This window comes from Canis aureus, chromosome 32, assembly GCF_053574225.1.
Source record: "Canis aureus isolate CA01 chromosome 32, VMU_Caureus_v.1.0, whole genome shotgun sequence".
Lineage (NCBI taxonomy): Eukaryota > Metazoa > Chordata > Mammalia > Carnivora > Canidae > Canis > Canis aureus.
In genome coordinates this window covers 18210841-18223759 of record NC_135642.1, presented here as the reverse complement: position 1 = coordinate 18223759, position 12919 = coordinate 18210841, and the positions used below count along the sequence as shown (strand labels likewise).

The 12919-nt window shown below is 36.5% G+C and overlaps 1 pseudogene; it reads right to left on the bottom strand.

Moving 5' to 3' along the window:
- Positions 1-345: 345 nt before the first annotated feature.
- LOC144302854 (jupiter microtubule associated homolog 2 pseudogene) lies at positions 346-3356 on the bottom strand (annotated as a pseudogene).
- Between the last annotated feature and the right edge of the window lie 9563 nt (positions 3357-12919).

Below are 12919 nucleotides of genomic sequence, written 5' to 3'. Positions count from 1 at the left end.
TTCTGGCCTAAGGTCTCCAGGTCTCTTCTGGAAACTGAATATGGTTCAGAGGTTTTGCAAAGTTTTATAAAGAGCAGTTAAGCAAACTTTTCTTTCTCTTTGCTGTACCAGAGCAAATGACTTTTTCCTAGAAAGGTGTCAGAAACAGATCAGTCACCAGTCACTTATGTAAAGCTGATATTTTAGAATAGCTCTTTAGATATTATTGAAAATTCAAACCTAAGAATGCAAGGTTCTGGAGCATCTCTTCTTTCCACTGTCAACAGGAATAAAGTAAGATTGATAAAGGATTTAAATAAGCCTATTATCTGGGTGCACGTGGACAGAGTTTTAAAGTTGCTGAAGTCATGGGGCCTTCCAAATAGGAAGAACTGTGACTTGTGAAAGGAGCTGTCCACATCCTTGGTGATGGGCAAAGGCCTCTACTGGAGGCTGATGAGAAGAAAAAGGGAATAATTCCCAGCAAAATGAACCTGTGAATGGAAGGCAGAGATTCCTCCATAAGATCGAGCCAAGCTTTTAGATGGCAGAAATGGAGTACCTCAGAGGATCTGGGCACAAAATCTTTCCATAAAGCTGAGACTGAGAATGACTTAGTTTTTTTGTCAACAGCTGTTGAGGACAAGCAACTGAGGTGTCTCAAGAAGAGTGCAGAGCAACACATTTGGGGCCAACTGGAAAGGAGGCACTGGGAGCCAGTAGCTGTAGCCCTGGGGTCAGAAACCATGCCTGGGGAATGATGTGACCCTCAATCCCCACCATTAGTGTTTTGACTCCCTCCTGTATATGACAGCAACAGAAAGGTAGTTTTTTATTTTCTTGCCAAGGCTTTATACTCTGTTACTAGTGAATCCTGGACCCCAGGTCAGCCAGCCAAGCTCTGGTGCAATGAGGCTGTAAGCAGTCCTCCATCACCAGGCTGCACTGTGGGCCTTGCACCTCCTGCCCTCACACCTCTCATAGAGTCTTGTCACATCTGCAGTTTACAAGGGAGTGGGCACACAGGAAGTCACATTTTATCCCTACCAGGACATGTCTCTTGGCAGCGGTCTGGTCGGTGGGATCCTTCACAACTCTGTGATGGCAATGGGGCCTAAACAGAGCACCTACAGATACACAACCCACCATCTCCCCACCTGGCTCCTTTGGGCTAAAAAAAAACTATGTTTGAAATCCTACCTCTCTAGAGTTTTGTTTGGCTACAAAGGAAGCAGCCCTCTCTTTGTAAAGAGAGATACTGGATTTGCCTCCAGACAGGTTCAGGACTTTGCTGTGAGGAGATGATGGGCCCAACCCGGGCTTATGACTATTACCTATGGACCTGGGCATGGGCTGCTGGATGAGGCCTGCTTCTCCAGGGCTGCCCTTTTCACCCAGCTCTTCTCTGCATGAGGTGCTCATTGCAGTTTTAAGGGCTGATTTGGGGTCTCCTCCTTCACACAAGAACATGTGATCCTTGGGTTTATTTGGGTGTGCCAAAGGTAAAGTGGCAGTGACTGGGGACCCAAATATATTACCAGGTGGGTTCAGATGCTGAATCTGCATAGGCATCAAAGGTACCACTTCCTTTCCCCTTTGGGGGATTGGTCCTTTTAGATATGTTCTAAGTGAGGCTCTTCAGTTGGTCTAAAAAAATTAGATGCCATCCTTTTGGGCCTGCTCAAAGGATCAGCTTCCAAAAAGATTGCTCACCTCTCCTACCAAGGACTTTATGGCTGGAGCCAACTAGACCCTCTCTGGACCCTGGAACATGTCACCTATGGATGGGGGCACCTCCTCCAAACCTTGTTAAATGCATTTGGCCTTAGTTTTAACTTGATTTTCCAATTGTTTGTTGTTAATATATAGAAATACAATTACTTTTACTATATTGACCTTTTATTCTGCAACCTTGTTAAATTCTCTTGATTTTCCTAGCAGGCTTTTCTTTCTTTCTTTCTTTCTTTCTTTCTTTCTTTCTTTCTTTCTTTCTTTCTTTCTTTCTTTCTTTCTTTCTTCTTTCTTTTTTTTTTCAATATTTCTTAGTATTTTCTATGTAGACAATTAAGGGGAGCAGATTTTGCCACCCCAGATATGCCTTGGGCATAAGAATTGTTTTAGGCTTATTATTATTTTTTTTTTGTTTTTTTTGTTTTTTTTTTTTGTTTTTTTTTTAGGCTTATTATTTTAAAGAAAGTGCAGACACAAGAAGAACCTCTGAAAACAGAGTAGAAGTCACCCTTTTGTAAGAGACATTTATATTTATTAGGGAACCTCTATGTATAAAGGTGTCTCTTCAGTCTCTGTACAAGGAATAGAAAGATGACTAAATCTTCAGAAACTTACCAATGGAGAAGGGAAGGATTTAGATCTCCACAGCAACCACACTCTTACTTGTTACTATGCTTTTCCTGGCAACCCCTCAATTAACAGGCCTCCCTTCATATCACCCCCCCTCCCAACATCTTTCTTTTGTAGTTAGCTGAAGATGGTATTTAAGGTGTTAGCTAAAGCCATTTGGGGGAATTACTCAGTTTTCCATGTATATAGAAAGTAAGTGTATATAGAAGGTACACCTGTTATTAAACTTGTTTGTTTTTCTCCTATTAATCTCTTTTGATACAGGGGATCTCAGCTAAGAACCAAAGAAGGTAAAGAAAAATTATTTGTCCTTCCTAACAACTATCATATAATTTATGAATAAGGAAAATTTTACTTCTATCCTTCTATGTTTTGTCTTTTTAAAAAAATATCTTTTGTCTTCTTGCGTTATTGTACTGGCTAAGAACCGTTGATGAGTTTTAAGAAAAGACATCCTTGCCTTTTGTTCTGGTATTAAGGGGCAAATATTCCTTCATTTGCCATTAAGTATGTCACTTTTAGATATTGAAGATGCACACTCACACACACGTATTTTAGTGTTTTGGAAAAACAGATATTTGGTCAGTATGGTAAATGGTTTGTGTATATGAACCCTTATTAGTATATTTAAATATTATGTTTACATTATTACTATCTATTAACTCCAACATTAAACTGAGCCTTTAACAAATTAAGGCATAAAGACTAGTATTTTGAAGAGGTGTGGCAGTAAGCATACCTGAAGGAGGTCATTTCCAAATCCTTTGTGTTATTTTTATTTAATTTTAATAATTAATTTTTTTATTTGAGTGTATTTGACACACAATGATATGTTAGTTTCAAGAGTACAAAACGTTTATGCATTATACTGTGTTCACCGCCAGTGTAGCTACCATCTCTCCCTATATAAAGTTATTGCAATACCATCGACTATGTTCCTCATGCTATGCCTTTGATTTCCATGACTTACTCATTCGGAAACTGGAACCCTGAATCTCCCGCTCCTTTTCACCCATTTTTCTCATTCCTCTACCTGTTTGTGTTGCTTTTGAATTAAAAAATAAATGCACACAATAGTTCTGTAAAAGTTGAAATATTTAGGAATAAGAACTGATAAAGACACTGACTGACAACACTATAGTTCCACGAATACATCACTATATTAAGGAATTTGTTAAGCTTATCTTCCAGATACAGATATCTCAGTTACTTCCTCATGTTTCCTGGACACCAAATCCCCATTATTGCCAGGAATCTGGGTGCAATTATTACACAGTGTCAATGGCCCCATGGGATCTCCTACAAACTCAGGGGCCCTCACCTCCACTATGAACTTCATTTGTCACTTTTCCCGCCCCAACTCCCAAATGTTCTGTTCTGACCTTATGGAGGTTACTTTGAATCCTTTCCCTTTCTGCCTTTCAGTTGTTTATAGGTAAGAGAGAGGAGGGTTGGGAGCTAAACACAATGTTTATTAAAATATTGAAAAACAAATTCATGTCTTATATAGAATTGGCTGTGTGTGTGTATATATATATATGTATATGTATATATATTAGCTTTAAAAACAAAGCAGGAGAAAAAAATCGTTCTACTGAAGAGTCAGAGTATGTCAGGAATAGCTCCATTATGGGAGACTCCTGACATCCAGGGAGTTGGCAAGCTCAGGCACTACTTTTGTACTTGAGAACAAAGAACGTAAATCCTTTTATAAAGTTAAGAATCCCTTTGTTCACAAAATAATCACATCCTATTTTATCTGTTTTGTAAGTTTGGATTTTTGTATTCTGGGTCTAGTTAAAGCCAAGCACACCCATGGTAAACACAAAAGTATACTGCTTTGTTCCACAGTACTTTTAAGCCTGCTGTTTCATATGATCAAAATACAGGGCAGCATACAAATGCATTCAGTGTATGTAGAAACTCTTATTGTAATATTGGCTAGATGGATTCCTCTCCAAGTTCATCTGCTGTAAAGCTACTCCTTCACCCCTACTGGACTCCACCACACGCCCCCTTATTAGCTTTCTGTAGTAATTATGCTTTCACTACAACAAAATTTTTACCTTTCCTTGAATTGCTATTTTCCTTCCATGCTGTTTCACTAGTTGTCTTTGTTGCCTGGAACATCCTTTCTCTCCTCTCAACTGATTAAATCTTACCCAGTTCTTAAGATCTAATGCAAAAAGTGTTTATCTCTGAAGCCTTCCCTGAATTGTTAGCTATTATTGAAAGTCACCATAGCACTCTATACCCATTTTTATTAGAGAATTTACAAACAACAGCTTGGCTGTTCGTGTTGTTCATATATGTTAACTAGACTAAGCAGGGCCATGTCTAACTCATTTTATATTCTGAATACTGAGGACAAAATAGATTCTTGAGAATCGCTGGCTGAGTGGCTAAGTGAGTGAATGAATGAATAAATTGAATGAATGAATTTTTAATTTTCCTTGTTCGGCTTTCTTGAACTCCCTTCCTTTCCTCTAGTATCTTTTCCACAGCACTTAACACATTCTAACATACTACATAATTTTCTTGCTTTTTATGTTTATTGTCACTGTCCTCCTAGTAAGGCATGGTGTTTTCTTTAGAATGTCTTAATATTTATTTAAGCAATTCATAAAATAAATAATTCCTGCCACATATTTTCCCTTCTAATCTCATGTCTTTGATTTTTGTGATTTAGGAAGTAGGCTGACTTTATATATTATCATTATTCGTAATTTCCCAGTATCCTGACACCTTTGTCTGAAATTCCTTATCATCTGAATAGGATTCTTTGTGATAAGGATTTGAGTTTCTGTTAAGTATTTAACCACCAGCTAAAGGTTCTCACCTTTTATCAGCCTAAATGAGTTAACCCAAATAAATTTATCAATCTGGCTATAGTAGAAAACATGACACAGGAAAGCATTCACTCATTCAATTGGTATTTTTCTAGCACTACCCATGTGCCTTTGTTCACTAAGGTGGACACAGTCACTACCCTGACAGAGCTGAAATCTATTGCTGAGAGCCTCAGACATTTGGTATTTGCAGCATACTTACAAATGCTGGAATTTGGGTTTGATTAAAAAACTGCAATGTTCATATGTAATCATTATCATAAGACTGCATCTCTATAAAAGTGTTCACAATTATCAACAAGTGTCCATGATGATTATTATTATTTTATCAATAAAATATTTTTAAAAAATTTAAAATAATACAGAGGCCAGAACGGTGGTATTAGGAAGTCAACAGTGTAATTTATATGCATATCACCCAATCGCAGCCTTCCCAGAGGCAGGGTCAGGTTATCAGAGTCCAAAAGTCAAGTTTGAAATAGCAATCCAAGATCAAGACCAAGCTGAATTCTATCCAAAGGAAGCCCAGGTGTCTTCTGCAAGAGAATTTCTGTGTAAATCAGCTCCAGACCCTGGAACAGTTGTACTGGCCTGGGGATGTAGTTCCTTCAGCAGCGGAGGGATATTTGGAGATTAATATTGAAAACTACACTTGGTCTAGGTATCATCAAGAATCTGCTGTAGCTCCTCATCTTCAAACCACCCCTCCAGGCTTAGGATCAGGGCCTTTGACTTCTCAGCAGCTCTTTGGGCAAAGGCTGGCCAAACAGGCCAATGTAAACTCATGAAGCTTTTTCTGGAGCAACTAGCTATGGACACTGGCAATAGTCTATTTTTGAAACAACTGAAATGGGCTGTGTGTAATTTAAAGTTTTCAGGAAGACCTCAGACAGTTCCTATTCATCCTCTGCACTCTCATTCTGTTGCTTTCAATTGTTCAGAAGCATATGAACTTCTGAACTGAGTAGTGTCTCAGCTGTTACCCCTTTAGCTCCATGTTTTTGTTTTCTGAAAACTGTTTACTACCTAGACTAAGCTCTATTATATAATAAAAAGGCTAAGGTCTCATACAACCTAGTAAACATTCTGCCTTCCCATGATGTTAGTCTGACCTCATAGTACAGTGCTTATCTCTTGCTTCTTCGCTTTCTACCCCTTCCACAGACCATTCAACAAAAAAAATTTTTTTATAAGCCAAAGCAAAAGCAGTTTAGTTACAGGAATAAATTGTATACTTTGATAAAAATTTGGGGGTACACTGAGAATTTCTGATCTTGGATATTGTGCAAGTTTGTTATGGGAATGGGAAAATGGAAATGTCTCTTTGATAGAAAGATGTGAAGCTAGTTGGCAGGGATGTAAGAATTCTATGTAGTCAGCAGACAGTGTGAAGGCCCTAAGAAGGTCCTCGTCCAAGGAAGAAGAATGGTGGTGCGTATACTTCTACCTCACACATTCAAGACCTACTGGTATTCTGAGGTGTTGTTGATTCATAGTTATGGTAAATTTCATTCAACCTTAGCCTAGTATACAATTATATGTCTATTGTCACATTCCGTTCCTCTGGATGCATGCATTCCTCAGGCAGTCTTCCAGAACTAAGCTAGTCTTCTAGTCTTCACTATTAAGCCCTTCCCCAACAGCACAAGCTCTCTCTCTCTCTCTCTTTTTTTTAAGATTTTATTTATTTACTCATGAGAGACACAGAGAGAGGCAGAGACATAGGCAGAGGGAGAAGCACACCCCTTGAGGGGAGCCTGATGCGGGAATTTATCCTGGGACTCCAGGACCACACCCTGAGCCAAAGGCAGTGGCTCAATCACTGAGCCACCCAGGCATCCCATAAGCTCTTTTTCCCTTCTTCCTCAGACAGGGCTCTAATTCCTTCCAGTAACCACTGCTTTTTAAATAACATGCTACAATTTCCTTATAAACTACATCTGTCTATACTCTTTTTTCCTAGTGTTCCTTACTTGTTGCTAGGTATAAATATCATGTTAATTGAGTTTCATTTTTTTTCCTGTTAAATGTAGGATGACATTTCACTCCTTACAACAGCAGCTTTCCACCTATATTTGACAGTAGTTTTTATTTTTCTCTTGTAGTTAAACTAGTACTTAATAGAATAGAAAATGTACAAATAAATACATATAAAAGTTTGTAAACTTGCGGATTGAGAATCATTTTACAATATATATTTAACAAGAGATATCCCCAAAATATAAGGACTTTCACATCTTTGAAACTAAAAGGTAGAAAAAGATATAACAGGGAATTCTAAGCAAATGAGAGCTGTTGATTCTTATGTGCCATGTGCATAGGGAGACACATTCAAGAGTGTTCAAAGCAGGAATACTCATAATAGGTCAATCTGCAGGTCAATGGATAAACAAATCAAAATATGTTCATAACAAATCCTCTACATCAGAGTCAAAGAATAAGCACATCAACATGGATGAATCACAAGAATGTGTTGTTTGGCAAAAGATAGAAATCACTAAGAATACATATGTAGAATTGTTTTATATGTAAAATGATAACTATTGATTAAGAACATGGAGATATTGGTTAAACTGGAAAAACGGTAAGGAGATAATTAATTGCAAACCATCAGATTTGTAGTCACTTAAGGATAAAGTGTGTGAATGGAAGTTGATGTGATTACTGAAGGGCACACCAGAAGGTGAAAGTATTGTCCATATCCCATTTCTAGAGCTGGGTAGGAGAATATATGGATCTTCATTTTACTATTATTATCTATGATTCAATATATTCTAAATACAATTTTTCATATACTTAATAATTAATAAAACAATTAAAAATAAAAACAACATCATAATGAAAAGAAATGGGAAAATATTAACTTGTACTCATATTTAGCATAGTAGCTAGAATACAATTTAATATATGAACAGCTTTTTCTCAAGAAATTAATAGACTTTGGCAACTTTCTTGTAGGGTATAAATTCTGTAATCTCAGATTTTCTGAAAATTGCCATGTGGCTTTCTAGCTTCATGTTCTATTAATAACATAATTAAATATTAATTACTGATTCATAAATGGTTAAACACATTTAATGGTGCATTTTGCATAGGAATCTTTAGTGCAATGTATACATACAGTATATTTTGAGAGGCATATTATCTTTGGTCTGTTATGTATGTGTTTGCATGTTTGTGTGAATCCAATTTCCCTATAAGACTCACAGAGAGATGTGGAAATCCAGGAATCAACGACTTCCCTGTCTCCAATTTTTTTTTCACTCTGCTTCCTACATAACATTTAAAATCATCCTCTCCTCTGCATTCTCACTGTCTCTACCTTGGTTCAGACCCTCATCATCCTCTGTTTTTATTATTTTAATAGCTTTATACTTGTCTTTCCTGCCCCATCTTTCTCTGCCAGTTCAACCTCCACAGAACCTACAGACTGATATTTCTAGAACACAAATCTTGCCCTAAATTCCTAATTTCCTGTAGAGTAGAACTTAAACTCCCCAGAATGATATGAAAATCTTTTAAAAATCCACGGCAGCCTATTTTTCTAGTCTTATATACACCTTATATATATCTTTTCTACTCTTATATATTCCTTCAGCTTCACCAAGCTATTTCTACTTTCTCTGATGTATGTAATTTTCCTTCTTGGCAATTGATTGCTATTTGTACACTCTTGACGAACCTGTATCTTCTCTCTAAAACTTGTCTTCATCATTACCTCTTTTGTCCTCATCCTCATCCCATCTGACCTAATCTCATCCACTGGTACTTTTTCTTCTGTACTTCTTCAATATGTAGGACATATATTTCTGTGACCGAATTTTTAATCATATAGTAGACAAACTCCTTTGTTTGTCTCTTCTAAGCTTTGTGCACCTTGAGAAAGGAGGCTGTAAGTTATTTCTCTTTGTATTCCTGGGGTTAAAGCATTATCTGGAAAACAGTTTTGTTGAATAAATAAGAGAATTGAAATAAAGAAACCATTGAAGAGGGTAAATATAGATGCACAACTTGGGCTAAAGATGGGAAGAAGGAGAAAGATCCTGAGTTTCAATCTGTTCCTAGCTTGAACATAAGGAAATTAACCAAAGAACATAGTAAAATGTTTCATTCACTCAGAGTGAAGTATTCCTCACCAGGTACCATCAGCTTAACCAAATAAAACATTGAGAAAAAAAATCATTAAACGAGAATGAGATAGTTAAAGAAAGAAAGAAAAAAGAAAGGAAAAATTTCATTTTTGGTGTCCTGAACCCATGTCCAGAAGATGCCAAGCAAATATTTTGGGAAGGAGAAAACCAGTGCACATAGGTGCAGAAGCTTCTTTTTGGGCAAATATGATCTATGTGATGAAATGTTTGATCAAAATGTTTATTTGAAATGTTGGTGTTCTACTAGACTCAGGAAAGTCTTCTATTCCAAACATTTGCTTTTTGTCATTGTGAAAGAGAGTTCAGTGAATCCAATTAACTGAGCAGAAAAGACTACCTAAGGCCAGATGCACTCCTTTATTCCTTCCCAGAGGGCACTATGTTGTTTAAACTGACTTGGGCATTCCAGCATTTGTCTGGGCTTCTCAGAAATCAGCTAGACTATCTGTACTTTTCTGAGAGGAAAAAAATAAAGGGAGCAGCTATGGCCTCCTGTGGGATGTGTGAAGCCTAGCAGCTAACTCTGCAGCTTGCTCTCTGATAGCACTGCTAGTTGCCACTTTACACGGGGCCCCTAGGGTGCCAGGCACTGTGCAAAGCACTTTATATGCATTTGTAGTCTCATTTAACTGTCACAACAATGCTGTTAGAAATACTGTTGCTCCCATTTAACTGAAGAAAAGATAGAGTCTCAAATAACTTACTTTAAAGTCACATAATACAGATGTTTAAGCACTGGAGCCAAGAATTGAACATGACATTTCTTAGTTGCCAGAATTGGCAAAAAAACAAATTCAAGACACCCAGATATTGCATGAGACATGCTTGCACCAAAAAGTTAGTCATTGTTCATCTTAAATTCAAATTAAATTGAATGTCCTGTATTTTTGGTAACCCTATTTTGAGCAAGCCTAACCCCTGTAACCTGTGGCTACCCAGTAGACTACTTTGGCATTTTAGCAGATGATGTCAAACATGTGTTTGGATGAGCAAATTGACAAAGCATAGATAATAAAAATGTAGATCCAGATTTTTCTTTTTAGCTCCAGATTTGACAGAGTTGCATGTCTTCCATGTACCAGATGCAATCTCTTATGTAGATCCCAGCTATTTGTGAGGCTGGGATTAGGACCTTGGATTGAGGAAACTAAAGCACAAAATCATATCCAGCTACAGAGGTAGATTTCTATAAATTTGATGAAGCTTAAGTCTCAAGGCTTCTCACTTGTATAGGCCTCTAGTCCTAATTTTATAGTTTTTTTTATAGTGGACTCTATAAATTATATAAACATCAGACCCCAAAACCTGGGTCTATCTCACACAAAGAGTTTATGAGTTTATGAACCAGACTTCAAAGCCAAAATTTTTCCCTTCCCAAGTTTTTTTGCTTTTAAAATTCTGGCTTGAACCTAAAAAAAAAAAAAAAATTTTCTGGCTTGAAATTGCTTAGAATTGGTCCTTACACCTAAGAAGTGCTCAATGCATGTTTGGTAAATGGATGAATGGATAACAGATTTGAGAAAATCAGTTAGAAAATTCATGCTCTTCTCAGTGCCCATCAGTGAGGGGGGCACTTGGCGGGAAGAGCACTGGATGTTAAGCTATATGTTGGCAAATTGAACTCCAAAAAAAAAAAAAAAAATTAAAAAAAAGAAAGAAAATTCATGCTCTTAAATACAGTATCAAGAACTTGATTATTCACATTGTTATACAAGTCCTGACCACTTGACCTCTTCTTCACATTGTTTTATGTTTTCTCTCTGAAAAGAAGTACATTTATTTAACAGTATGATATCTGTTACCAGGGACAGGAATTAGGAACAGTCTCCTTTATTCCTCAGGCCCAGTAGAATTGGAAGGTGGTCCCAGAATTTGTCTTTGTAAGGCCACTCTCTGCATTATCTAAGCTGAGGTGTCTCAGCATGGCTTTATTGTAATTGCATTTGTTCCTATTACGTTATAAGGGGGTTGTCCCAGCTGTTTTTACCTTATTAAACTGTTTAGAATGCTGCTTATCTTTTGCCTGGTTACTCTTAACTAATTGAATGCTTGGGATAGAACGGACTCTGGGCATATTTCTCACCCAGTTAATTACTTTCCTGCTCATTGGGATAATTGCATGTTTTGTCTGCCCTAGAGAAAGGACACCCAAATCAATAGTAAGAAGACTGCAGAGATGGGGAACAGGTTAGGCATGGGATACTTATTCTTATATGTACTCAATAGTAATACAGTCTACTGCAGAAGCAAAATTCCATACTGAGTCCTGAAGGGACACAGCACCTCACTTAACAATGTATCTTCCCAGTACCACAATATGATATTATGATAAAGCAATATCCTGTAAGGACATACAACTACAAACAGTAGAGTTGGAAGTTAAACTATATTCCATTCTGTGTCTTTGTCTTGTACAAAAAAATTGTCAGTCTGAATCCTGTCATTCTTTTAATATTTAACTATTTTTATTCATTGATATTAAAAGATATTTATGCACACATAGCACATTTGTAAAACATAGAAAAGTACAGAGAAGAAAATAAAAATCAACTGTATTCTGATAGCTAATAACATTTTATATGTATATTGTTTTCCAGTGTTTTCATACGTACATACGTACACATGAGCTTTTTTTAGAGTAGGTTGAAATCACATATCCAAGAAAACTATATAATTTTTAAGGCATTCTTTTGCAAAATATATCTGATAGAAGTTGAAAAATATGCAAGATGTTAGTCTAAAAATAGGTTATAAACAAATTCATTAGTTAACATCATATTTATACCTATATTATTTATTGCAATCCTCTATCTGAAATTAGATCTCTAATGGTTTATCATCTATTGGTATCTATCAATAAAAGAAAATATTAAAACACTTCACAGGGATATCTGAGTTCAATTTCCTTACATTAACCTTAATCCAAAGTATTTTCCCTTATTAAGTTACATTCAGAGAATGAGGTCTTATCCAACCTACAAACAACCATCCATCATGTTAGATGGACATCTAGAACCATAATAATTGTCATAGTTGTTGTCTTCCAGTTAATATTGTTAGTATTCATTCAGAAATCTGTTAATACACTAAAATATATATAATGAATGACACAATTTAGAATGGTCCAAAGCCTGTTAACTAAAGCACCACTATGAACACTATGAATGGACTTTTAATCTGATACATCTAGCCTTTTTTTTTTTTTAAGGACATATCAGAACATAAAGCTCATTGAAATTTGAGAATTTGAGAACTCATTGAGTAGGCTCCCAAAATGGGTGCAAGACTCTACCCTTGCGTTTCTGAGTCTCCAAATTCACATAATTTTTAAAAGTTTATTTATTTATTTATTTTTAGTAATCTCTACCCACAGTGTGGGGCTCAAACTCATGACCCTGAGATCAAGAGTCTCATGCTCTTCTGACTGAGCCAGGCAAGTGCCCTGAAATTCACATAATTTTTAAACAATAAACTATGATATGTCCTAATGAAAACAATTTCTTCACATCATGACACTCATATGAATTAGACAAGAGTTGCAAACCTTCTTTCTTTCCAAATTGGTGGAAAGTAGGAGTA